At 41.8% G+C, this 26837-nt stretch overlaps 1 protein-coding gene and 1 pseudogene across 2 annotated transcripts in view; both read right to left on the reverse strand.

Annotated features, from left to right (window-relative positions):
• Positions 1 to 26837, reverse strand: part of LOC126484167 (5-phosphohydroxy-L-lysine phospho-lyase-like) — a 325588-nt gene that overhangs the window by 269825 nt on the left and 28926 nt on the right. The window lies entirely within an intron of this gene.
• On the reverse strand, positions 15358 to 15474 carry LOC126425329 (5S ribosomal RNA; annotated as a pseudogene).

Below are 26837 nucleotides of genomic sequence, written 5' to 3' on the forward strand. Positions count from 1 at the left end.
CGTAAGAAAGCGATGCATGTCGTATTTCATTGCCCTCTGGCATCTTCGCATCCATTCTTCTCGACAATTCTGAAAATGACGGTTAAAGAAGATAAACAAATGACAGCTGAGGTAAATGATCTGCTTTTCGAACCATCTCCCAGTGGAATACCTGACAACGGCCCCTCTGAAAGCAGTAATGACGCAAGGAACGGATTGACTACGATTCAGATGTAAAAACGTAAAATATCGAACAAAACATTTCATTACGGCAATTTCGACTTTTAATTCGTCGTCAGCGACATCACAGTTCTTTATACCCGAAGATGTAATCGAATATGCAAAATTTATAGTTCTTCATCCGCCGAATTGGATCAGCTATTTCGAATTCTGTTATTGCAACGTATAGAAGCCAGTTGGCGCATTGTGTGACGGTGAGAAACTTTGCAGCTCGAGAGATGTTGCTATCGCTGCGCCGGCTCAGAAACAGATTGGCGCCTCCTGCAGGGTCACACGTTCACTTGCGAGGTTAAGTGATGGACAGCAGCACTGACACTTATAAAAGAGTACATTCTATTAGAAGGAATGCGCCAACTGGTCGAAGTTATCTACATCCTGCACGTCACAAAAAGCTATGCAGAATTTTTCCAACATCCAGAGTAGGATTTTTTTGTCACGCCTGAGACCAGCAAATCGGCGGGCCTGGAGATCTGCCCGTAACTACAGAACCGAGTCGATCCAAAGCAGCGCCCATACATAAAGTAGAAAACTACATTAGCTACACGCTGGAAAGGCTTAAACACTTTTACGGCTAGTTTAAATACGCTGCTTGACAGAAAAGGGGAAACAGCCAGAAGACATGGTAGAATGTCTATGTAACTTCGATTCGTTCACACACCATCAGTTGGTATGTAAATGATTAGAGCTACAATTCTGATAGGTAGAACGGCCACCAGAATGCATTCAAGAAATGGTTCAAATGGCTCGGAGTACTATGGGACTTAACATCTGAGGTCATCAGTCCCCTAGAACTTAGAACTACTTAAACCTAACTAACCTTTGGGCATTAGACACATCCATGCCCGAGGCAGAATTCGAACCGGCGATCGTAGCAGCAGCGCGGTTCAAGACTGAAGCGCCTAGAACCGGTGGTCACAGCTGCCAGCCCAGAATGCATTAATGGTGTTCGTGCTTAGTGGTGTCACCACGCCTGGCAGGGTATAGAATACAAGGAGCACGAACAGCATCAGATGTTATGATCACTGTTAAGGCAACGGAGCTGCCGCGTTCTCGTATGAGTCGGCAGTATCAGCACCTAACAGACGGGTCTCCACTTGGACGGCTGGTAGAATCGTGCAATATCCATATTGCCAGGGCATTCAGATGAGACAGTGGTCCGAAATTGGACTGCAGGGGAAACTGAAGGCAGACATACTTGTCGTCAAGGTTCTGGTCGACCACATCTGGTCACCACAGGAGAGGACTATAAACCAAGCACATTGTAATCCCTTCAAGTTTACGCCTGCCAACGGAGAACAGTTGACGGACTCCCTGCAGAATTCTGTGTTACGCCACATTATTACTCGGAGAGTAGCAGCAGCCTGAATAAGGAATTATCGTCGCATGCGCAGGCTGTAGTTAACGTGACAACACATACGGCTGCGTTTGGAGTTGTTCCGTGACCGGGAAGCACGGACTGCTGATGAATGCCGTCGCATTGTGTTCAGCGATGAATCGTGGTTCTGCTCTACCCGGATGACCATCGACGACTAGTATGACGGTGACTTGGGGAGGGGTGATATTCTTTCAGCATTGTGGGGAGGCGCAGAGGTTTTGCTTCTGACATCATGGTGTAGGGAGCTATTAGGTATGACTTCAGGCTGATGGTAGTTGAGAGAATTTTGGCGCCACAACGGTATATCACAGACATCCTGCGTCATCACGTGTTACCTCTCATGCAATAGTATCTCGGTGACTTTTTTTTTTAACAAGACAGTGCTCGTCCAAAATTGGGATGTGTCTCTATGAACTGTCTGCGTAATGCTGAGGTACTCTCGTGGCCAGGAAGATCAGTATAACTGTCTCCCATAGAACGTATGTGGTAGCAGGTCGAGCATGCAAGCATATCCGAAGGAACATTGCGTCTATTTCGGAACGACATGGACTGCAATGTCGTATTTATCTGCCGACACCGGGCAAGTGACTTTCAATCGAAATGTCTCTCCCGAGCGGGAATATACATCATGAATGTACGAGTGCAGTTTGCAAACACATGGGTTGCGACATATCGATGTTTGGGTATGGCTGTGAGGCGTGCTCGGATAGCCCATTGGCAAGGCGACCGCTCGCGATAAGCGGGATATCCCTGTTCGAATCCCGGTGAGGCACAAATTTTCATCGTCATCATTCCATTATACAGAACATGGTTGTTCACAATCACAACTGGAAATACGTTTCGCGTATACAAAACTATATTTCAAAGGTAGTTCCAATCGATGAGTGCGTAAATACCGGTAGACTGTTCAGAACAAATATTGCCTTTGAATCTCAGACTCGCCTTCCTTCTTCTGATTTTTTCCTCTAATCATGTGCATTTCCGTGTTTGTTAATGCTATATTAACCAGATTTTACTTCAGCAAAGTAAATTGCTAGTACCTGTAACTGTCTCTTCTGTCCCCCAATTCAAATTTTCTCAATGTCTCTATCAAGTCGTCTAATATTTACTTATTTTCGTGTTTTGATATTGTTTTGTATTCCTGCTGGTGTTATTAGACGTGTGAAACGACAGTAATGGTATTATTCTTCACCCCTGTGGACGTTGTAGTTGCACTTATATCCGCTTTACTAATTTAATGTGTGCTAAACGCCTAAAATACCAGTACATGTAAACGCAGTATTAATTATTTTCTAGTTGTCAAGGAGGAAGTGAACTGTCGCTGCGGAGATAAGCATTGAAGTACGAGGGTTGTTCGGAAAGTAAGGAACGATCGGTCGCAAAACGGAATCCACAGTGAAAATCAAAACTGATTTCTTTGCACAATTAGCTACACCTTCCAGGTACGTCTCTACATAGTCGCCGCTCTGACTTAGACATTTGTCGGAGCGTTATACGAAATTTCCAACACCATCGTCATAGAAGGCAGTCGCCTGTGCTTTCCGATAATTCTCTACTCTGGTCTATAGCGCATAGCTTGCGCCTAAGTGTTGTCTTCGTGTCCAGCGTTTCATGAGAACAAAGATAGTAGTGACGACGAGCCAATTAGGGCTGTGTTGAGGGTGATCGAACACTTCCGATCGAACAGGCTGCAGGAGCGTCTTCACTGCCCCTGCAGAATGCGGCTGAGAATTGTCATGAAGAAGGAAGCGCGTGGCAGTTTTGTTAGGTGGGCTGCATTCATTAAGGCGAAGCCTGTCATTGGGCCCTCCTATTTGGCGGGAGACGTTGTTGTTCTAGGCACCTTTACTCGCTCACAGTGCGCTCACAACTGAAAAGAGCGTCTTGATGCGATCGACGGGCATACTACAGACACTGCCCAAAACGTCTGTGTAAAGCCTAGTCGGATTTTCAGAGTGGTTTTCATTTCGCGACCGATCGTTCCTCACTTTCAGAACAACCCTCGTACATTGCCACGCATTCTCTTTCGGCACGTGTACACAATATATGGCCACATATTTGTTCCTATACTTCAGCGAAATATCTTTCGTTTGCAGACAAATTACACCACATCGTGGTCTAACGCAGTTTCCACTGACAGTGCCGTCAGCACTGTGCCACGTGAACTTGATAAAAATGTAGCTGCTATCACAGTTCTTTGCCAGCAGGGTTTTTCTCGTATTTCGGCGGTAGTGGAACATTGCTTCACACACAAATAGAACCAGGAATATCTGTCAGTGCGTAATGCGTACACTACGCCTTAAATTTAAAATGTCGTTTAAAATGCCGAAGTCTGAGGAAACTTTATTGTTCTTATTGCTTGTTGATGCGTACGACGGTAGGTATATCTGTGACGAAACTGAAAATGAAGGACAGAAGCTATGATGAATCTACGTGACCTAATCCTTAAAAAAGAAGATCTAAACGTTATTCAAGAAACTGTAATTTTAGACTACTCAGAGTACACCACGAGACTGGCCCCTACCCTAACTCATATTTATTTAGAATTGTCTCACGTAACTGGGAAAGAGCGCAGATCGTACTTGCTTAGAGAAAGGGCCAGATAACGGTGTTCAGACTTACTAGACAAAACCCCTAATGTCTACCAGTTGCAAGATCGTAGAGTGTATCTTAAGCTTAAATATTAACATATGCCAGGTGGAAAAAAACTTCCCTCAACACACTCAGCATGGATTCAAGAGAAAATACTCGTGTGACAAAAAGCCATCTTCATTCACAATCGATATCTTGTAAACAGCAGACGCATATGAATAAGTAGATTCCTTTTGCCTACATTTCCGAAAGGTATTCGTCTCTGTTTCACACTGTAGTGTCATGACTTATTAGATACGCAATATTTTTACACGTATGCTATTGGATCGATGAACTTTTGAATAATACAATCAAATCTATTATATTGGGCCACCAGAAACGTAACATCTGGAAGGAGTGTTACAGAGCCCACTAATGTTGTTAATACGAGGGACATTCAATAAGTAATGCAACACATTTTTTCTGAAAGGAGTTTGGTTTAATTTAGAAGTCCAAAACCCTGTATTATTCCCCACTCTTTTGGCTACAAAACCCTGTTTTTCAACATAATCTCCGTCAATGTGACGGCCTTACGCCACCCTACTAGGCTTGTATGCCAGCATGTTACGACTCTACTGGTCGACGTAGGAGTCCACATTTTGCTGCATTAATAATCCCCAGTCATCCACGTACTGCTTCCCGCAGAGTGCATCCTTCATTGGGCAAACAGATGGAAGTCGGAAGGTGTGAGATCTGGGCTACAGGGTGGATGACGAACAGTCCAATGACGTTTTGTGAGCACCTCCCGGGTGCACACACTTCTGTGAGGCCTTGCGTTGTCATGGACAAGGAGAGGTTCATTTGCATATTTATCGCGACAAACACGCTGAAATCGTTTCTTTAATTTCCTTGTTGTTGTTGTGGTCTTCTGTCCAGAGACTGGTTTGATGCAGCTCTACATGCTGCTCTATCCTGTGCAAGCTTCTTCATCTCCCAGTACCTACTGCAACTTACATCCTTCTGAATCTGCTTAATGTATTCATCTCTTGGTCTCCCTCTACGATTGTTACCCTCCACGCTGCCCTCCAATACTAAATTGGTGATCCCTTGATGCCTCAGAATATGCCTTACCAACCGATCCCTTCTCCTAGTCAAGTTGTACCACAAATTTCTCTTCTCTCCAATTCTACTCAATACCTCCTCACTAGTTATGTGATTTACCCATCTAATCTTCAGCATTCTTCTGTAGCACCACATTTCGGAAGTTCTATTCTCTTCTTCTGTAAACTATTTATCGTCCACGTTTAACTTCCACACATGGCTGCACTCCATACAAACACTTTCAGAAATGACTTCCTGACACGTAAATCTATACTCGATCTTAAGAAATTGCTCTTCTACAGAAATGCTTTCCTTGCCATTGGCAGTCTACATTTTATATCCTCTCTACTTCGACCATCATCAGTTATTTTTCTCCCCGGATAGCAAAACTTATTTACTACTTTAAGCGTCTCATTTCCTAATCCCCGATTTAATTCGACTACATTCCAGTATTCTCGTTTAGCTTTTGTTGATGTTCATCTTATATCCTCGTTTCAAGACACGGTCCATTCCGTTCAGCTGCTCTTCCAGGTCCTTTTCTGTCTCTGACAGAATTACAATGTCATCGGCGAACCTCAAAGTTTTTATTTCTTCTCCATCGATTTTAATTCCAACTCCAAATTTTTCTTTTGTTTCCTTTACTGATTACTCAATATACAGATTGAGTAACATCGGGGATAGCTACAACTCTGTCTCACTCCATTCCCAAGCACTGCTTCGACTCTTACAATTCCTTAGGGTAGTACAATACACTTCAGAGTTGCTAGTTCCGCCATGAGTGGAGGACATCGAACAGAATAACCCCTTCAGAGTCCCCGAACACCGTCGCCATGACTTTACCGGCTCAGAGTGCGGCTTTGAACTCTTTCTTCGGCGTACCGGTTGTATTGCTCCACTCTATAGATTGCCGTTTTGTTTCCGGTTCCAATTGATGAATCCATGTTTCATCGCCTATGAAGATGTTCGATAGTACTCGTCACGATCAGCCTCGTAACGCGCAGACAATTCCGCACTGATAGTACTTAATTGCTCTTTATAGTCCTCTATTAGGTGACAATGAACCCAGCAGGCCCACACCTTTGAATAACCCAACTGGTGGACGATTATGTCAGCACTGCCAACACAGAGGTCCAGTTGAGCTGTGTACGGCCGGCCGCCACGCGGGAGATCGCATAGCTTTGCGCGACCTTGTTGCGATGATGGCAGACGCCTCGGCCAGCGACCCACCGTGCTTTTGTTCGCTACTAGGTCTCCGTAGACATTCTACAAGCGCCTAAGAATATCTGCTATGCTCTGGTTTTCCGCCGAACGAATCTCAATAACTGCTAACTACTTGGAACGCATCTAAATTACAGGCGCCATTTTGAAGGCTACGTTTAGCGCCATCATCTATCTGAACTTCATAAACTATAGCCACTGAAGTGGGAATATTCTTCGATGTCCCTCAACAAGTACCACATTTTTTCAACCGAAAGAATGTGTTGCGTTACTTATTGAATACACCTCGTTTGCAGTAGATAAACAATTTATCAGATAGGATGAGCAGCAATATCAGATTGTTCGCTGACGATTCTGTTGTCTGCAGTAAGTATCATGAGTGGATAATCATAAGAAAATACCGGAAGTCTTGGACAGAGTTTTCATCTTATGTAATGAATGGCAGTTCTCTTTCGGGGCAGACAAGTGCGAAATAAAGTTCGTAACAAAGAGAAAAATCCTGATAGTAAGGTAAATGATGAACTTCTGGAACACGGGACATATCTTTTACGTATTTTCAGATAATACTTGGGAGTGGTATGAAATGGGGCGAACTGTTTTCGGGAAGCAAAGGAAGTCTAAAGTGAGATCAATTCTAGAGTACCGCAACGGCGTTTGCAATGATTATCAAGTGAGCGTGACAGAAGACAACGAGCGATACGTGCCGCTAGGCCTGTAACAGGACGGTTAGCCTATACGAAAGAATAGAGAGACTCTTTAGATGCTACTTGAACAGACTATTGAACTTTGGAGGCCGTACGCCACGACTGACGGAACTTGTGCTACCTTACCACCTGGAGTTTGAGACTCTAATTCTGTGATGATCCTGGCGATTAATCACCAAGTCAACGACCGTGCCATACAAAACAGTGAACTGTGCTTCTTACTCCCGCTTTATTTGCACACGACACGAACTGCCATACTCAATACTGGATTACGTGCGCTTGCTTCTACTCGGTACTGCCCCCCTCGCCGTTGCCTTCCTCTGTCTGATCCAATCATCCAATCCACGACGTGGACCACAGCAGCGGCAGTGGCCAATGGGCAACAGGCGCCCACAGCAGAAGTCACCGTCCCTTGTGAGGCCTGTGGTTTATACGTCCTAACAGAGTGGCTGCCCACGCAGCGAGGTCAAACGCCGACATCAGTCAGTGTCCGTTTATCAGCTCGTTGTAGTATAAAGTAGTCTGTGGCACAAATCCGTGACGTGGCTTTTAGCCTCACCACGGGTAGAGTGTAGCCTTTCTCTGCCGCGGCACTAGGAGGGAGTGGGCGGCGGCGGCAGCCTTTTACTCCCGGGAAAGGGGTGCGCATTTGATATAAGGCTGCGTGGAACTGGGGGCCGTCCTGGACAGACCGGAACGAGGAAATATACTCGCTCATATTCAGGACTGTACCTGGTACATCCATGTCTGGAGTCTCGTACTCTACTCACAACGGAATCGTGGCCACATTGTTATATAACGCATCTACAAAATTTAAAAAAATGGTTCAAATGGCTCTGAGCACTATGAGACTTAACTTCTGTGGTCATCAGTCCCCTAGAACTTAGAACTACTTAAACCTAACGAACCTAAGGACATCACACACATCCATGCCCGAGGCAGGATTCGAACCTGCGACCGTAGCAGTCCCGCGGTTTCGGACTGCGCGCCTAGATACAAAATTTCAAAAATATAAAACAGTTTGTGTAATGCAACGAAGAGAAAAGTATGCGTTTAAAAACATGGTGTGATTTTTCAGTTACTGGAGGTTGCGATATTCGTTATTTTTGGCTTCATTAAAACAGCAAATAGTTAACACTTTCAGCCAGAAGGCAAATGCTTGTCTATAAAGAATGATTAATGTAAAATAAGATGTCGCATAGCAATGTAATTCGTTTTCTTTGGGTGGCAATATAAACAGAAAAATACAGATCTATGTGCGATCCTTCACTATTTTGTTCCCTGGAGAAAAAATGAAGCCCTGAGCGCTATACACTTGAACTGTTTTTCTTAAGTAAGACGACGCAGATTTGTGGCGGTCTGATCTAATTTTTTACTAAATGTATAAAAACGTGTTCCGTCTAAGTTTGAGTGAAGTGTAAAAGGAAGGACTGTTATAACTCACCGTGACGACGCACGGGCGGCTCAAGAGGACAATGACTATATAAAAGAGCGCTAAATGGGCATGGAACGGACATAAAAATCTACCGTCATTGTAGTACTAAGCATAAGGTACGATATACGTTTTAGTTATAATAAATATTTGTTCTGGAAGTATTGAATCATTTAGCAGTGCTCATTCCTATCATCTCCTCAGTATTATTTTCATTTTAATTATGCAGTTTTCTAAAATTACATACACCACGATCAGCAGTCCAATGTGCGTGTTACATTGACAAAAAGAAAACTGTTTTATCGTCTTCTTGGATCAGCTTTAATACTGAATTTCCCTTTTGTGTGATGTTACAGTTGTTTTTGCGCCCTTAAGAACTTTCTGGTCCCTTAGGAAATTGTTTTGTTATAACAATAACTTCACGACTGGGTATGATCGTATCTACGATCATGAAGTAATTAGAAAGACGATAATGCAATTTCTTAATCAATAGCACGCAAGCTGTGACTACTTCAAGCCACGCCAAACTGCAAGTAAAGACTATTCACATTTCATAATGCAATATTTTATGACAATGGTCGATCCATGACTCTTACGCCAGTTGTGATTGATAAAACAGTAAGCGAAATCTCCAATTCCAACTTTTTCCACTGAATAACAACATCACTTTTATTTTGTTACATCACAAGGTACAGTACCTCTGGGCACTTTCGTTCCTTTTTTTCATGTCTTCTTCCTTCAGAGTGCTGAACGCTAAGCTCTGCGAAAGGTTGCTAGTATAACACTGTTTTCCGCTTGCCCTGACCACACAAGTATCTGTGCCTGTTTCCATCCGAATTACGACACCGAATACTGCACAGAACAGCACGTAACTAGTCGATCCTATAACTGCAATATCAGTGAGTCGCAGTTGGATTCAGCTGTCGTAGCATATCTTGACGTGACATTTTGTTGGGGTATGAAACAAAATGATCACATGGGCTCAACAGTAGATAAAACAAAATGTACTTTAGTTCATTGGTAGGAGATTGGGAAAATGTAGTCAACCTACAAAGTACATTGCTTACAAAACACTTGTACGACTCATCCTAGAATGTTGTTCAGGTTTATGGAACGAATAACAAATAGGGCTACCAAGCGATATTGAAGACGGGCGGTACTAATGGTCACAGTTATTTTAGGCTCGCGTGAGAGCGTCATGGATGGGCTGAAAAACCTGAACTTGTAGATGTTTGAAGATAAACGACAACTGTACCGCGAAATAGGGAGGATTAAGTGAGGAATGAATGAATGTATCGTAGTCCGCGTTTTGCACCCGTGGAGACCTCGAAGACAAGATTAGACTAATTGAAACACGCACAGTGGCAGTTAAGCGCTTACACAGGGTGGGCAGAAACAGTCTGAAAAGCTTGTAGGGGTGTTGCAGGTTATGCTGTGATGAGAAATAATTGTTAAGAAAAAAACTCGGTGCGTAGCGCCGTTACCGAGTTAGCCACACACCAGACACGGTATCGTCAAACATCTTCTTCGTTTGGTTTCCTAAAACCGAAAAAGAGAGCGATGCAAAAATTGAACATGGGACGGTAGTAAGAATCGAACCCGAGCCATAGGCTGAGCAGTCTTGTGCGCTGTCATCTACGCTACGAGAACGACTGACACAATAGTATCTGACTGTCCGCTCGAATTTGAGGGAAGAGCGGCTAGATTGGCCAACTTCAGCACTACTTAACTCAGAAACAGCACAACGTATCGAATTTTTTAAAGAATTATTCCTTAGCAAAACCTACCCTGCACATGGAGTGCTTGTGTGTGTCAACGCGAGTTGGTGGGAGCGAGCGGGTGTCATTTTGTAGGCGTGACACCATCTTGAGCCCTTTATTTCCACTCGTGAATGGAACGAGCAGGAACCCTAATACATGGAACGCCTGGAATTGCCCTCTGCAAGCACATAGTGCACGCTGCAACATCTCGACAGCTACGCTGTTTAAAATGGTTCAAATGGCTCAGAGCACTTTGGGACTTAACATCTGTGGTCATCAGTCCCCTAGAACTTAGAACTACTTAAACCTAACTAACCTAAGGACATCACACACATCCATGCCCGAGGCAGGATTCGAACCTGCGACAGTAGCAGTCGCGCGGTTCCGGAGCTACGCTGTTTAGAATGTACTCAAAATAACGGTAATTATGGAAAAGAATAAAGTGATAGACGGTGGATGAGTGTTAAATACAATATTAGCTTAGATACTGCAGTGAAACAGCAGTAGCCCTTCGGCAATAAAACCAACAAACCAGAAGGCCTCGTTGTCAAGACAGGAAGAGAATACGATAGGCACACAACTTCAAATTATAACTGCGACTAATGAGCCACAGAGGTGGAATGTGGAGACAACCAAAACTACACGAGCTTTATATGTTAGCTAAGGATAATCACGGAGCTGGTGACGTATTACGCAGAGGGCGTGCTGCAGAATAGCAGTGCAGAGCGTCCTATATAACCTTACTCAAAGGTGAAGTTAGGTCATCGATAGCTTTATCTACAGTCAAGAGCGCTGGGTCCACTATCGCCGCCTGTCAAAACAAATTGCTATCATACAAGCATAACCCGCGCTCCTGGGTAGAACTTTTGGGGTTTTTTCTTTTTTTTTGGTATTTATCAGACTTGTATTTCGAACACTTGCAGCTCACTTTCGGGCGCTGTACACATTACCTCCACAGAGATTCCTCGAAAATTAGTGTTTCCTTCTAATATAAATGTTGACTACGAGGAGTACTCGGATGACGAGCTGAACGGAAGTACCAACAGTGAACAGTACGCTGATCGGATTATCACTGCGATAACAACTCTGTCGATCGTGGAATATTGTACATGGAGGGCATGACGATTCGGCCATCGTCAACGGAGAAGAAGAATATAATAATTCCAATCCCAAAGAAAGCAGGTGTTGACAGATCTGAAAATTACCGAACTATCAGTTTAATAAGCCACGGCTGCAAAATACTAACACGAATTCTTTACAGACGAATGGAAAAACTGATAGAAGTCGACCTCGGGGAAGATCAGTATGGATTCCGTAGAAATGTTGGAACACGTGAGGCAATACTGACCCTACGACTTATCTTAGAAAATAGATTATGGAAAGACAAACCTACGTTTCTATCATTTGTAGACTTAGAGAAAGCTTTTGACAATGTTGACTGGAATACTCTCTTTCAAATTCTGAAGGTGGCATGGGTAAAATACAGGGAGCGAAAGGCTATTTACAATTTGTACAGAAACCAGATGGCAGTTATAAGAGTCGAGGGGCATGAAAGGGAAGCAGTGGTTGGGAAGGGAGTGAGACAGGGTTGTAGCCGATCCCCGATGTTATTCAATCTGTATACTGAGCAAGCAAAACAGGAAACAAAAGAAAAATTTGGAGTAGGTGTTAAAATCCATGGAGAAGAAATAAAAACTTTGAGGTTCGCCGACGACATTGTAACTCTGTCAGAGACAGCAAAGAACCTGGAGGAGCAGCTGAACGGAATGGACACTGTCTTGAAAGGAGGATATAAGATGAACATCAACAAAAGCAAAACGAGGGTAATGGAATATAGTCGAATTAAGTCGGGTGATGCTGCGGGAATTAGATTAGGAAATGAGATACTTAAACTAGTAAATGAGGTTTGTTATCTGAGGAGAAAAATAACTGATGATGATCGAAGTAGAGAGGATATAAAATGTAGACTGGCAATGGCAAGGAAAGCGTTTCTGAAGAAGAGAAATTTGTTAACATCGAGTATAGATTTAAGTGTCAGGAAGTTGTTTCTGAAACTATTTGTATGGAGTGTAGCCATGTATGGAAGTGAAACGTGGACGATAAATAGTTTAGACAAAAAGAGAATAGAAGCTTTCGAAATGTGGTGCTACAGAAGGATGCTGAAGATTAGATGGGTAGATCACGTAACTAATGAGGAGGTATTGAATAGAATAGAGGAGAAGAGAAATTTGTGGCAGAATTTGACTAGAAGAAGGGATCGGTTGTTAGGTCATATTCTGAGACATAAAGGGATCACCAATTTAGTATTGGAGGGCAGCGTGGAGGGTAACAATCGTAGAGGGAGACCAAGAGATGAATGCACTAAACAGATTAAGAAGGATGTAGGTTGCAGTAGGTACTGGGAGATGAAGAAGCTTGAACAGGATAGAGTACCATGGAGAGCTGCATCAAACCAGTCTCTGGACTGAAGACCACAACAACGACATAAACGGAGAAAAACTTGAATCGCATTAATTATTCGGAACTGATGGAGACTAAAGTTAACAAAGACACCACAGTTATGACAATGGTGCTTTATCGACAAAATATTCCAAGCGATAAACTGTGATTCTTAAAACCCGAGCTCGAGGAAAATAATTTGAATGAAATTAATGCCTAAATCAGATATCTACCAGTATCCGAAAACCCTCAAGATGAGCTCAAAACGTATCACTGATACAAACTCTAAACGCCTTGTATGACGTAAGACGCAAAAATATCTTTACTTTAATCACACCACACACACACACACACACACACACACACACACACACAAAGATTACACTAACGCTCATTAATTTCAATAAACCCAATAACTGATGTCCTGTTCCCTGTGAGTTGTTGTTGTTGTGGTCTTCAGACCGACGATTGATTTGATGCAGCTCTCCATGCTGTTCTATCCTGTGCAGGCCTCTTCATCTCAGAATAACGACCACAACAGACATCCTTCTGAATCTACTAAGTGTATTCATCTCTTGGTCTCCCTCTACGATTTTTACCCCCACACTTCCCTCCAATACTGAATTGGTAATCCCTTGATGTCTCAGGATGTGTCCTATCAACCGATCCCTTCTTTTAGTCAAGTTGCGCCACAAATTTCTTGTCTCCCCAGTTTTATTCAGTACTTCCTCAGTAGTCACGTGATCGACCTATCTGATCTTCAGCCGTCTTCTGCTAGCACCACATTTCAAAAGCTTCTATTCTCTCCTTGTCTAGACTGTTTATCGTCCGTATTTCATTTCCTTAAACAGCTACTATCGAGACAAATATCTTCAGAAAAGACTACCTAACGCTTAAGTCTATGTTCGATGTTAACAATTATCTCTTCGTCGAAATGCTTTCCTTGCCATTGCCAGTCTTCTATATGGTCTCTTCTTCGGCCATCATCAGTTATTTTGCCGCCCAAATAACAAAATTCATCTACTACTTTAAGTGTCTCATTTCCTAGTCTTATTTTATGTAAATTGAAGGTGGAGGGGGGAGAAAGGAAAGAAAGGGAAGGGATTGTTGATGTCAGCTGCACGAGGAATCAGTGGCAACAAGAGAAAATTTGTGCCGGACCTGGATTTGAACTTGGGAACTCCTGTTCACTTATTATTCGCGACGTCTTATCTATGGTGCTCGACGCTTACGTTACACTACTAGAGTTTTTTATTTTTTGTTTTATTTTATTTATTCTTTTTTTGAGGAAAGGAAAAACATTCGCTCCAATCTGTAATGAGAATAGAATGAACAAAGTATACATCATTTCCAGGCTGCCGTTGAGCAGTATAAGAAATGAAATGTCTTCTTTAGAGTTTTTTAAATTTTTTTAATCGTTTTTTTATGAGGAAGGGAAAATAAACTTTTGCTCCAATTTGTAATGAGAATAGAATGAACAAAGCATATAGCATTTCCAGGCTTCCATTGCGCAATATAAGAATCGAAATGTCTTCTTGAGGTTTTTTTTTTTTTTTGCCAAGTAGTAAACAGAAAATTTTATGGTGGACAGAGGACTATCACTTCCTTTTTAAATTCACGAGGTAGGTGCTTTAGCCACTGCGCCATCCAGGGCACAGTGTTTCGCAACTGAATGGCCAGGATAATTTCGTAAAACATCTGAAAGTTATGAGAAATTCATCAGTATTACTGGTACGAGAAATAGGTCCAAAACAGCAGCAGTCATTCGCGCAGCACTGATAGAAACGGACAGGAAAAAACTGTTTTCACAGTAAAAAGAATACTGATTGACGCCGGCTTGAAAGAACGTGTGACAGCGAGGAAACACCTTCTGAAGCCCATAAATAAAAAGCAGAGACTCGATAAGCTACGAAACATAGTAAGTGGACACATGAAGAACGGAAGAAGATATTATTCACCGATCAATGATTTTTTTTTTTCTTGGAGGAAGTCGTTTGTTTGTGGATCTGATGGAGAAAGGGTGGCCCAGAAGTTCATTCTCCGTACAGTTAAACACAGTGGGTGTTTATTTATGGTTGGGGGGGGGGGGTGACATAGAGTTCACATTACAACAGGATAATGGCCAAAGCACCGGTCGGCGTTCTGTAAGAAGTACATCAAAGAAAAAGCAGAAGGTTCTGAAACATGTGGTGTGGCCGTTCCAAAGCCCTGATTGTAATAATATTGAAACTGTCTGGAGTGCAGTGGACAGACGTATCAGGAAAGTTCATGTAACAAGTAAGTAACATCTCTGGAATGTCGTTGAGGATGTGTGGAATCATATAGACTCGGAACAGGTACAAAACTGTGTTGACTGCGTGCCTCGAGTTTGTAACATGCAGTCCGTCTTCAGGCCACAAGGGCCCATCGGATAGGAGGGGCGTGTGGTCAGCACACCGCTCTCCCGGTCGTTATGATGGTTTTCTTTGACTGGAGCCGCTACTATTCGGTCGAGTAGCTCCTCAATTGGCATCACGAGGCTGAGTGCACCCCGAAAAATGGCAACAGCGCATGGGGGCTGGATGGTCACCCATCCAAGTGCCTGCCACACCCGACAGCGCTTAACTTCGGTGATCTCACGGGAACCGGTGTATCCACTGCGGCAAGGCCGTTGCCTTCGAGTTTGTAAGGCAGACATTAAATCCAAGGGGGATACTCCAATGAAAGTAAAATATAATTTTTCATTTTATATCATAAATGTTGAAGTGTATATCGTTATATTTTCTGGGAAATCAAGTCTGGCTTGTGTTCATATCTGAAATATCAGACAATGGTCATGAGTCATTGAAATAAATGAGTGGTACTGTCTGTCAGACCGATGGTGAAATATTATGGATATTATAACTGAAGTGTATCTGCTATGTAGGAAATTTATGTTGAACAGAAAAATCATGGTTCAAGACAACACATTGTGATGTAAACTGTAGCTAGGCAACAGGGAAACACATGCCATCAGACGCGCCAGTACGAGCTTGTTCAGTGTGTCTGCAACAGCTTGAGTGGACGGAGCCTTTGGTGTTTTTCGTTTTTACCGTGTTATGTAAATTGAAGGGGGAGGGGGAGGAAGGAAAGGGAAGGAACAAATGATATCAGCTGCATCGGGACTTTGCGAAGGATCATCAGCGATGAGTGAATATGGGTGCCAAACTGCGACTCCAATCTGGGATCTCCTGCTTACTGGGGAACTAAGTTAACCACTGCGCCATCGACACACAGTGTTTATCGCAAACTCGCGGACGATCTCAGCACGCTCTCTGGCCAAACCACATGCCCAACTAGCGCCACCCATCTGTAGCTCCCATCTATGTCGTCCATGCTCGTTAATTTTAGATTCCTAGTGTAGGTCGAATGTAAATGTGCTTCCACACTGAAGGTTGTGGATTCATTGCACATCGCGCTGAATCAGTTATATAAATGTGTGGCGTGTGTTCTTTCGGACAGGTGCCTCTTAAATGTGAAACTGCCCTGGCGGCATGCCGTGTACGCGATGTCGTTCAGACAGCTGCGGAGCAAGTGTGCCACGTGTCTTGCACCCAGCTTGAATGATCAGGCTGAACAACAGTGCTGAATAGAGCTACGAGCATGGAGAAGATACAGAGTGACAAACGATTGCAAGTGAAATATCAGAGACAGGCGTAATAATCGAAATTAATTTAAGGAATTTATGGAAAGGAAGAAGATATAGAACTAAACAGAAATATGTAATGTTGTTTCTTGTGAACCAACACTCAGAGCTTTGCCGCTAATATACCAAAAGAACATTCTACATACCTCCTTCCCCTAGCTAATCTGTAATCAAATATGTAAATTTCATCACTAAAAAAAAGAAAAAAAATGTGACCTCGTTATGTGTTTTGTGAGAGCAGGAACTTCGTATGCAAAGAAGTAATAAGGAAATTTGCGGTCTTGTGTAGGTATAGGATCCGGAAGCGGGAGCTCCGCTCTAAATAACGCTTTACTGAAGTCATTTTATCAATACGGAAAATATGACACACCAGTTGTCCAGACGTGTGCTGCATATAATTTAAAAACGTGTTTCAGGAAAACATGATCGCATTATCAAGCTTTTTAAAAATATTATGTCATGCTGTAATGGGACGATGTCTTCCCGAAACATGTGTTTTTAAATTAATTACAGCATCTGGACAACTGGCGCATCATATTTTTCATGCTGATACCGTAATACAGTTTTACCGTGACATCAAAACTGATTTCTATTAATACTCTCCCATCACTGTTGCTGACGTGCTCCCCAATATCAGTTGATAAAAATAATCCATCTACATCTGAAACAAAGGAAAACCATTTGTAATTATGAAATGGAAATATAGTCTTATCGGCTTTCAGTCTAATGTGTCCTACAAATACAGTTCAGTAGTTCCCATAATTATCAGTAGCGATCAGCAAGTTTTTATTTATCTATTTATTTGAGTAAATATTCAGGTTGCTACAGAAGTTCCGATGTTCCCATTGTCATTTAGCAACAATTCTTCGAATGGTAGTGTGCCCTTGAAAAAAGAAAAAAAAATCAGTAAATCAAGGTACATATCCAGCTCTTTAAAACACCTTCCAAGCACAACGTTCATTCACATTAGGATGTATCCAGTATGTATCCAACAATGTCTAAGGAAGATGTGGTGCCACACTACTATCTACTCTGATTTCCATTAGTGTCGAGACAAACGAGTGAGACGCCAGTGCCACGTATCTGAAACGCCATTTGTCACACCGTCTGTCACGCCACGCCTGTACCCGCGTGACAGAGCCACGTACCGCCTGTCCCGCTCTGAGTGAGTGCCGCGTGATGGCGCGTGAGGCGATTGCCGCGTGCGTGTGCAAAGTGAGTGATGGGCAACGCGTGAGTAAGAGCTGCTCACCCTGTTTCGCCGTGCGATGCAGTGCTGTAGTTCACGTATGGTGGCAACGGTCTCATGTGGAAGCACAATGTCGAGTTGGAGGAGAGCTCTACGACCCATTTTCCGTATGCCGCATTGTTGAATACATCGGCAGAGTTGGTGCAGTGAACTGCGGTGCCGATCACCGTCTACGGTCGTAATGGTAGGGAGACAATCCGTCACAGTATCCCTTCCTGATCCTGGAACACAGTCGCCAATTATTTCTGCACGAATAGCCCTTGCTGTTACTCCTTGGGATAAGTGCTCCCAGTATGCTTCCACTACACAGACTGGCGTTCCTTTTCTGGAGGTTGGTGGATTCATCGTGACTCGTTGATGGTGACCATACACTCAAAGAACTCCGCTTGATCTGCGCTGTACTGTTGCACCAACTGTTTGCAATCTCCACACGCTTCCGTTTCGGCGCAATGGATGTGCTGGGGTACCCATTATGTACACACCTTCGTCTTCAAATCCTCATGGATCACGGTGTGGAGGGTTCCTCGTGATAGACCTGTTGCTTTCTCTAGTTCATCAAACATGGTACACATGTGGCCCATTATCAAGTCATTGAATTCTAAGCATTGTGTGGTTTGCTGGACGCCCAGTGCTTTCGCGTTTTTCACCACAATCCCTGCGGTCTGTGAAATCTGATACACAATGAAACACAGATCTGCTACTTCGTTGTTTCCACAGATATGGCTACTAGCCTCTTGTGGATGTGTGAAGCAGTCACTCCCTCCCTCTAGAGAAACCACTGTCCACCGTTACCCATGCTAGTCTACTTACATGTACCCATCGATGTCTCCCAGCATGCTCGCAAGCTGGAACAAGTGCTACTGCACTGCGGCACCGATGGGAAGCAGGAACGCCATCTGGTGCCAGTAGATAGAACTAAAGTCTATCTTCACGCATACAACGACACACATTTCAAAATGCCACTTTGCAGAAGTTACAGGGGAAGTGACAATCAATACTGAACGAACTAAATAGATTGGCCAGGTAAAGTTTTTCATCTTGCCAGTCAGATGTGTGGACACGCCCATAGAAAATTTCTCAGAAAGCCAGCGGAGGGATCTTGGTAGGCCTACAGGAAGGCAGTTCACCATCTGGAAGGGAGGTGCGCAAGACTAAGTGACGACTTCGAGCGAGAGTCGTAGCTGGCATCCACCTGCACGAGTCCGTCCCGGACGCAACTGCAGCGCACGGCTGCCACTGTTAGAAGACGGTGCTCTTCAGAGCACAGCACGGACTACACGCAGCATCCACAGGGTTTCACCACTTGTTAACGGCTCACATCTAACCATTATCGTCGTAGTCCGCTACTCAGTTTTCCGTTTACCTCAGGACAACAAAAAGTAACATCCAAGAGGAACGACCCAGAGAATTTCATGAATTTAATGTACACATTCTTGTTTTCGTAATTTAATCATAGTAGTGGAAGGATATCAGTTGTTGTTAATCGGGTTTTGAAAGACTAGCAGAAAGTAACTAACAGTGATCGACAGCAGAGCATTTTTGTGAATATAAAACGACTGTTTTTACTATCTTTCCATTCCTGTAAATGGGACACCTTGTAATGGTCCAGTTAGAAACATTTCTTTGTTTTTTGTTTCTCGCTAAAATATTAATTACAATTGTAAAGCTAGAATAATGAAAGCCAAACTGAAGCTGAGTGAAGGGAGAAGAGCAGAAATTGGGAGAGATCCTTTTATCAATAATTTTGAAAAAAAAAAAAATAAGTTTCATGTCTTCTGCAGAGAATGTCCGAACGCTTCGTGTTCCAGGGCGTGCGGGACCTAGTTAAGACTAATGCAAATGCTGTGGAGGCGCAGCAGCCACGGCTAGCGGTTGTTTGCAAAAGAAGCAAGAAAAATATGAGATTGTAATAGTCACTAGTTGTTGTATTCACTCTGTACCAACCGACTTATAATAGTGCCAAGTCTACTGCAACAATCGCTGATATTCTTCAAAGAAATCGGGCAGTTATTTCTACAAGGTCTATTGTTTTTAGTTCAGTCACCATTGGTTTAATTTACACAGTGGTTTCATATGACAGTATGGTTAAGTATTGTCGGTATCTTTACGTAGCGTGCACTTTCTAAATTGCTGCTTGAAGCTGATAGAAACTTTTACAACAGTCTAAAGCCGAGTTTACACGACGACACGAGGTTGCAGGCAACTATGCTACCGGCCACTGCGCATGCGTGCCACGCGTTTGCGCAACTCGTTGGAGAAACTAAACACCTTCGGCGTGTTCCAACTTTGGCGACACTACTTGCATGAGTTTTGAGTTTTTCTGTATTCGTAGAGTGTAGACAAACTGAAATATGAAGTTGGGAACGAAGAATAACGTTCGCTTTTTGGATATATATGCTTTGCATAGGTGTCTGTGGGATTTCAGTGATACTGATCACAAAAATACGCAGCATATCGCTGCTCCTGAGACCGTCATGTGCGATCAGAACAAAGATGGTTTGACAGTATCTGAGCTGCAGGGCAATATTTATTGGGTTAGGAGCACATATAAAACTGAGTTAAGAAAAAGACAAGCGAGTAATTCTAGATGTGGCAATGCTCTCGTCTACAAGACTAAAATCCCCACGTTTGAGTTGGCGACTGTTTGTTAAGGAAAACTCTTGACAGGAGGAAAGGCTACACAAATCAAGAAGCTGTATTCTTTATTCAATATCATCTATTTAAAACGTCGCAACAGTGATCCCCATTCACATATGTTAGGATTTTGAAATATTGCAACTGTACCGATCTATCTTCAAGAAAATAGTTTGCAAACCATTCTCTTCTTAATGCGGCCTGCTTCGAATTATTATTGCTATTAATGTTAATAATTATTACTGTTGTTGTTGTGGTCTTCAGTCCTGAGACTGGTTTGATGCAGCTCTCCATGCTACTCTACCCTGTGCAAGCTTCTTCATCTCCCAGTACTTACTGCAACCTACATCCTTCTCAATCTGCTTAGTGTATTCATCTCTTGGTCTCTCTCTAGGATTTTTACCTTCCACGCTGCCCTCCAATGCTAAATTTGTGATCCCTTGATGCCTCAGAACCTGTCCTACCAACCGGTCCCTTCTTTCATGTCAAGTTGTGCCACAAACTCCTCTTCTCCCCTATTCTATTCAATACTTCCACATTAGTTACGTGATCTACCCATCTAATCTTCAGCATTCTTCTGTAGCACCACATTTCGAGAGCTTCTATTCTCTTCTTCTGTAAACTATTTATCGTCCACGTTTCACTTCCATACATGGCTACACCACATACAAATACTTTCAGAAACTACTTCCTAACACGTAAATCTATATTCGATGATAACAAATTTCTCTTCTTCAGAAACACTTTCCTTGCCATTTCCAGTCTACATTTTATATCCTCTCTACTTCGACCATCATCAGTTATTTTTCTCCTCAGATAACAAACCTCATTTACTAGTTTAAGCGTCTCATTTCCTAATCTAATTCCCGCAGCATCACCCGATTTAATTCGACTCCATTCCATTATCCACGTTTTGCTTTTGTTGATGTACATCTTATATCCTCCTTTCAAGACATCCTCCTTTGAACACACAGTTCATTCGATTCAACTGCTCTTCCAGGTCCTTTGCTGTCTCTGAGAAAATTACAATGTCATCGGCGAACCTCAAAGTTTTTATTTCTTCTCCATGGATTTTAATACCTACTCCGAACTTTTCTTTTGTTTCCTTTACTGCTTGCTCTATATACAGATTGAATAGCATCGGGGAGAGGCTACAACCCTGTCTCACCCCCTTCCCAACCACTGCTTTCCTTTCATGGCCCTTGTCTCTTATAACTGCCATCTGGTTTCTTTACAAATTGTAAATAGCCTTTCGCTCCCTGTATTTTACCCCTTCCACCTTCAGAATTTGAAAGAGAGTATTCCAGTCAACATTGTCAAAAGTTTTCTCTAAGTCTACAAATGCTAGAAACGTAGGTTTGCCTTTCCTCAATCTTTCTTCTAAGATAAGGCGTAAGGTCAGTATTGCCTCACGTGTTCCAGAATTTCTACGGAATCCAAACTTATCTTCCCCGAGGTCGATTTCTACCAGTTTTTCCATTCGTCTGTAACGATTTCGTGTTAGTATTTTGCAGCTGTGAGTTATTAAACTGATAGTTCGGTAATTTTCAGATCTGTCAACACCTGCTTTTTTTGGATTGGAATTATTATATTCTTCTTGAAGTCTGAGGGTATTTCGCCTGTCTCATACATCTTGCTCACCAGATGGTAGAGTTTCATCATGACTGGCTCTCCCAAGGCCGTCAGTAGTTCTAATGGAATGTTGTCTACTCCTGGGGCCTTGTTTCGACTCAGGTCTTTCAGTGATCTGTCACACTCTTCACGCAGTATCGTGTCTCCCATTTCATCTTCATCTACATCCTCTTCCATTTCCATAATATTGTCCTCAAGTACATCACTCTTGTATAGACCCTCTATATACTCCTTCCACCTTTCTGCTTTCCCTTCTTTGCTTAGAACTGGGTTCCCATCTGAGCTCTTGATATTCATACAAGTGGTTCTCTTTTCTCCAAAGGTCTCTTTAATTTTCCTGTAGGCAGTATCTATCTTACCCCTAGTGAGATAAGCCTCTACATCCTTACATTTGTCCTCTAGCCATCCCTGCTTAGCAGTTTTGCACTTCCTGTCGGTCTCATATTTGAGACGTTTGTATTCCTTTTTGCCTGCTTCATTTACTGCGTTTTTATATTTTTTCCTTTCATCAATTAAATTCAATATTTCTTCTGTTACCCAAGGATTTCTACCAGCCCTCGTCTTTTTACCTACTTGATCGTCTGCTGCCTTCAGCACATCATCCCTCGGAGCTACACATTCTTCTTCTACTGTATTTCTTTCCCCCATTCCTGTCAATTGTTCCCCGATGCTCTTCCTGAAAGTGTCTATAACCTCTGGTTTAGTCAGTTTATCTTTACTCCTTATCGCATAACTCACTCTACTTAGAAGAAATGTGAACGGTTCTGGGGACATTCTAAGATAACTGAAAGAACTTCTTGGGTCTTCCATTATAAATTATTTCAGCAAGGATGCTCAGCAACCGAGTTGACGTGTGTTCTTCATCCAGTCACGAATCGAAACACAGTTCTCATTTTTTCCTTATGCAGCGATTCCACTCAACAAGATTGAACTCTATCACAACTCGTGCGACGTGCTGCTGCCAAAACTTTCATTTCAGGCACGACTCAGAGACCCTCAAAACAACGAAACTGATGTGTATACTGGTGGCACCGTGTCTACAGTCAAACATGAAATCATTTGCGTGCAACTCATTCCACCCAACGAGTGGCGAAACGCAATGTCGTCGTGTAAACTAGGCTTAACATATTCACAGCCGTGAAAATCGTTACCGTCTGACCGCTGGAACAACACTAGCGTCCCTAGCGGCGAGGAAGCCATTCGTAAGATTAATTTTTGTTTCCAATTATTTTTTCAACTAACGAAGTAGTACTCATATTTTGTGTGTTCAAAGCATTAGTAAATTATCAGAAGGTATGAATGAATGTGAAATAAACGCAAAAATAGCAGAACCTCACTGGTTCAGTGACGAGATCTACAGTTTATTCATAAAGAAATACTTCCCGATACGTGTATAATTATAGCTTAGAGTATAAATACATGAAAAGCATATATCTCTGTTGTCTGTTCTTATTTGGATAGGCATTTTCCTTGACACTTAACAATCTCGTACGGAGTTTAATGATTCGCACATTCTTACGCTCCACTCGAATTTCCAGTACACGAATGTTTTCGTAAATGTAAATACATTTGTTTCAAAAGCGAATGCATTTAACATTCTTATCGTTCCTTTCTCAGATGAAGCAACAATTGTGAAATTGTATACGGAAACAGTTTTATTGTTTTTCACGTTTCTTATTACGTCTGTGAGGGATTCCCTTCATCTACGGCTGTGGTGGCGTCTTTGCCGCTTTCAATAATGACGGTATTAAATTCCAGACAAGTTTTTTACGTTCTACATTCACTGATTTGTAGTGTAGCGAAGAAAATTGATATTGAGTAGATACACGACATCTTTCTTCTGCTGTTTACTAGCTATTTTTTGTGCTTAAAAGAAAACGACATTCTTCAATAAATATCTGTAGCTTACAAGAGAATCGTAAATAAACTGTCCTCTAATATACCGTTTCGTACCTCCCTGCCTCTTTAGAAAATTAAAGAAAGACATATGTGATATCATTTTTTTTAGTTAATGCAGATTTTTATGGCACTACGTACGCTCCTTGTTGTAAAAACTATGTTACAAATCAGTTTAACCGATACCGTTCACACTCACTCGGTATTGTATGCAGAAGAGTAGCTTTCTGTCCGCTTGGAGCGCTGCTGTTGCAGTGTATAACAAATGGGCAGAACTGTTGTGAATATCACTATGTTTACATGCGCTCCCAAAATCAGATATCGTAAACCAATATCCCAATACCGCTTTCATCTGGTCATGCAAACATTCAAAAATCAATTCTGGAAATCTGCTTCTAGCTGCCGGGTTTCCTTTTCCCCATTTTAGCGGCCCGCCTATGTGGCTAGCGTAAGCACCTGCGCTTCACAGACCTTGGAATAGAAGATAATGTCACCCGTAGCAGGCGCGCAAAAATACTTCTTCGATTAGGATAGCGCGACAGTAGAGCCTTTCACTGTTTTAACTGAACATTCATTTCTGTCACAGTTCCGATTTCACACGGACGATTACTGGTGTCGGCCGTTATTGGTCATTTTCATAATTTTAGAGCTTAGCTGCAGCGTAAAATGTCAGCTTTGTCGTCTCAATACTAAAATACTGATATTTAACGACCGCCTACTGAAGTAATGCCTCCGAATTTTTTATGTGAAAATTCTTAAAGCTTTTTGAGTTAAACAAACTTTATTAACGCTCTACATCTTTGTTCTTCATGTCTACATATTTATTTCTCAATATAGTCATACTGTCGACGAAAAGATTTCTCTCAACCGAAGACCAGATTAGATTAGATTAGATTAGATTAATACTAGTTCCATGGATCATGAATACGATATTTCGTAATGATGTGGAACGAGTCGAATTTTCCAATACATGATATAATTAGGTTAATTTAACAACATACTTAAGTTAATATAACAACTTTATTTTTTTTGTGTTTTTTTATTTTTATTTTTTTTATTTTTTTTAATTTTTTTAATATTTTTTTTTCTTAAATTATATCTAAAAATTCCTCTATGGAGTAGAAGGAGTTGTCATTCAGAAATTCTTTTAATTTCTTCTTAAATACTTGTTGGTTATCTGTCAGACTTTTGATACTATTTGGTAAGTGACCAAAGACTTTAGTGCCAGTATAATTCACCCCTTTCTGTGCCAAAGTTAGATTTAATCTTGAATAGTGAAGATCGTCCTTTCTCCTAGTATTGTAGTTATGCACACTGCTATTACTTTTGAATTGGGTTTGGTTGTTAATAACAAATTTCATAAGAGAGTATATATACTGAGAAGCTACTGTGAATATCCCTAGATCCTTAAATAAATGTCTGCAGGATGATCTTGGGTGGACTCCAGCTATTATTCTGATTACACGCTTCTGTGCAATGAATACTTTATTCCTCAGTGATGAATTACCCCAAAATATGATGCCATATGAAAGCAATGAGTGAAAATAGGCGTAGTAAGCTAATTTACTAAGATGTTTATCACCAAAATTTGCAATGACCCTTATTGCATAAGTAGCTGAACTCAAACGTTTCAGCAGATCATCAATGTGTTTCTTCCAATTTAATCTCTCATCAATGGACATACCTAAAAATTTGGAATATTCTACCTTAGCTATATGCTTCTGATTAAGGTCTATATTTATTAATGGCGTCATACCATTCACTGTACGGAACTGTATGTACTGTGTCTTATCAAAATTCAGTGAGAGTCCGTTTACAAGGAATCACTTAGTAATTTTCTGAAAGACAGTATTGACAATTTCATCAGTTAATTCTTGTTTCTCAGGTGTGATTACTATACTTGTATCATCAGCAAAGAGAACTAACTTTGCCTCTTCATGAATATAGAATGGCAAGTCATTAATATATAATAAGAACAACAAAGGACCCAAGACTGACCCTTGTGGAACCCCATTCTTGATAGTTCCCCAGTTTGAGGAATGTGCTGATCTTTGCATGTTACGAGAACTACTTATTTCAACTTTCTGCACTCTTCCAGTTAGGTACGAATTAAACCATTTGTGCACTGTCCCACTCATGCCACAATACTTGAGCTTGTCTAGCAGAATTTCATGATTTACACAATCAAAAGCCTTTGAGAGATCACAAAAAATCCCAATGGGAGGTGTTCGGTTATTCAGATCATTCAAAATTTGACTGGTGAAAGCATATATGGCATTTTCTGTTGAAAAACCTTTCTGGAAACCAAACTGACATTTTGTTAGTACTTCATTTTTACAGATATGTGAAGCTACTCTTGAATACATTACTTTCTCAAAAATTTTGGATAAAGCTGTTAGAAGGGAGATTGGACGGTAATTGTTGATGTCAGATCTATCCCCCTTTTTATGCAAAGGTATAACAATAGCATATTTCAGTCTATCAGGGAAAATGCCCTGTTCCAGAGAGCTATTACACAGGTGGCTGAGAATCTTACTTATCTGTTGAGAACAAGCTTTTAGTATTTTGCTGGAAATGCCATCAATTCCATGTGAGTTTTTGCTTTTAAGCAAGTTTATTATTTTCCTAATTTCAGAGGGAGAAGTGGGTGAGATTTCAATTGTATCAAATTGCATAGGTATGGCCTCTTCCATTAACAGCCTAGCATCTTCTAATGAACACCTGGATCCTACTATATCCACAACATTTAGAAAATGATTATTAAAAATATTTTCAACTTCTGACTTTTTGTTCGTAAAGTTTTCATTCAATTTGATGGTAATACTGTCTTCCTCTGCTCTTGGTTGAGCTGTTTCTGTTTTAATAATATTCCAAATTGTTTTAATTTTATTATCAGAGTTGCTGATTTCAGACATGATACACATACTCCTGGATTTTTTAATA

The sequence above is a fragment of the Schistocerca serialis genome, chromosome 1 (assembly GCF_023864345.2).
Source record: "Schistocerca serialis cubense isolate TAMUIC-IGC-003099 chromosome 1, iqSchSeri2.2, whole genome shotgun sequence".
NCBI lineage: Eukaryota > Metazoa > Arthropoda > Insecta > Orthoptera > Acrididae > Schistocerca > Schistocerca serialis.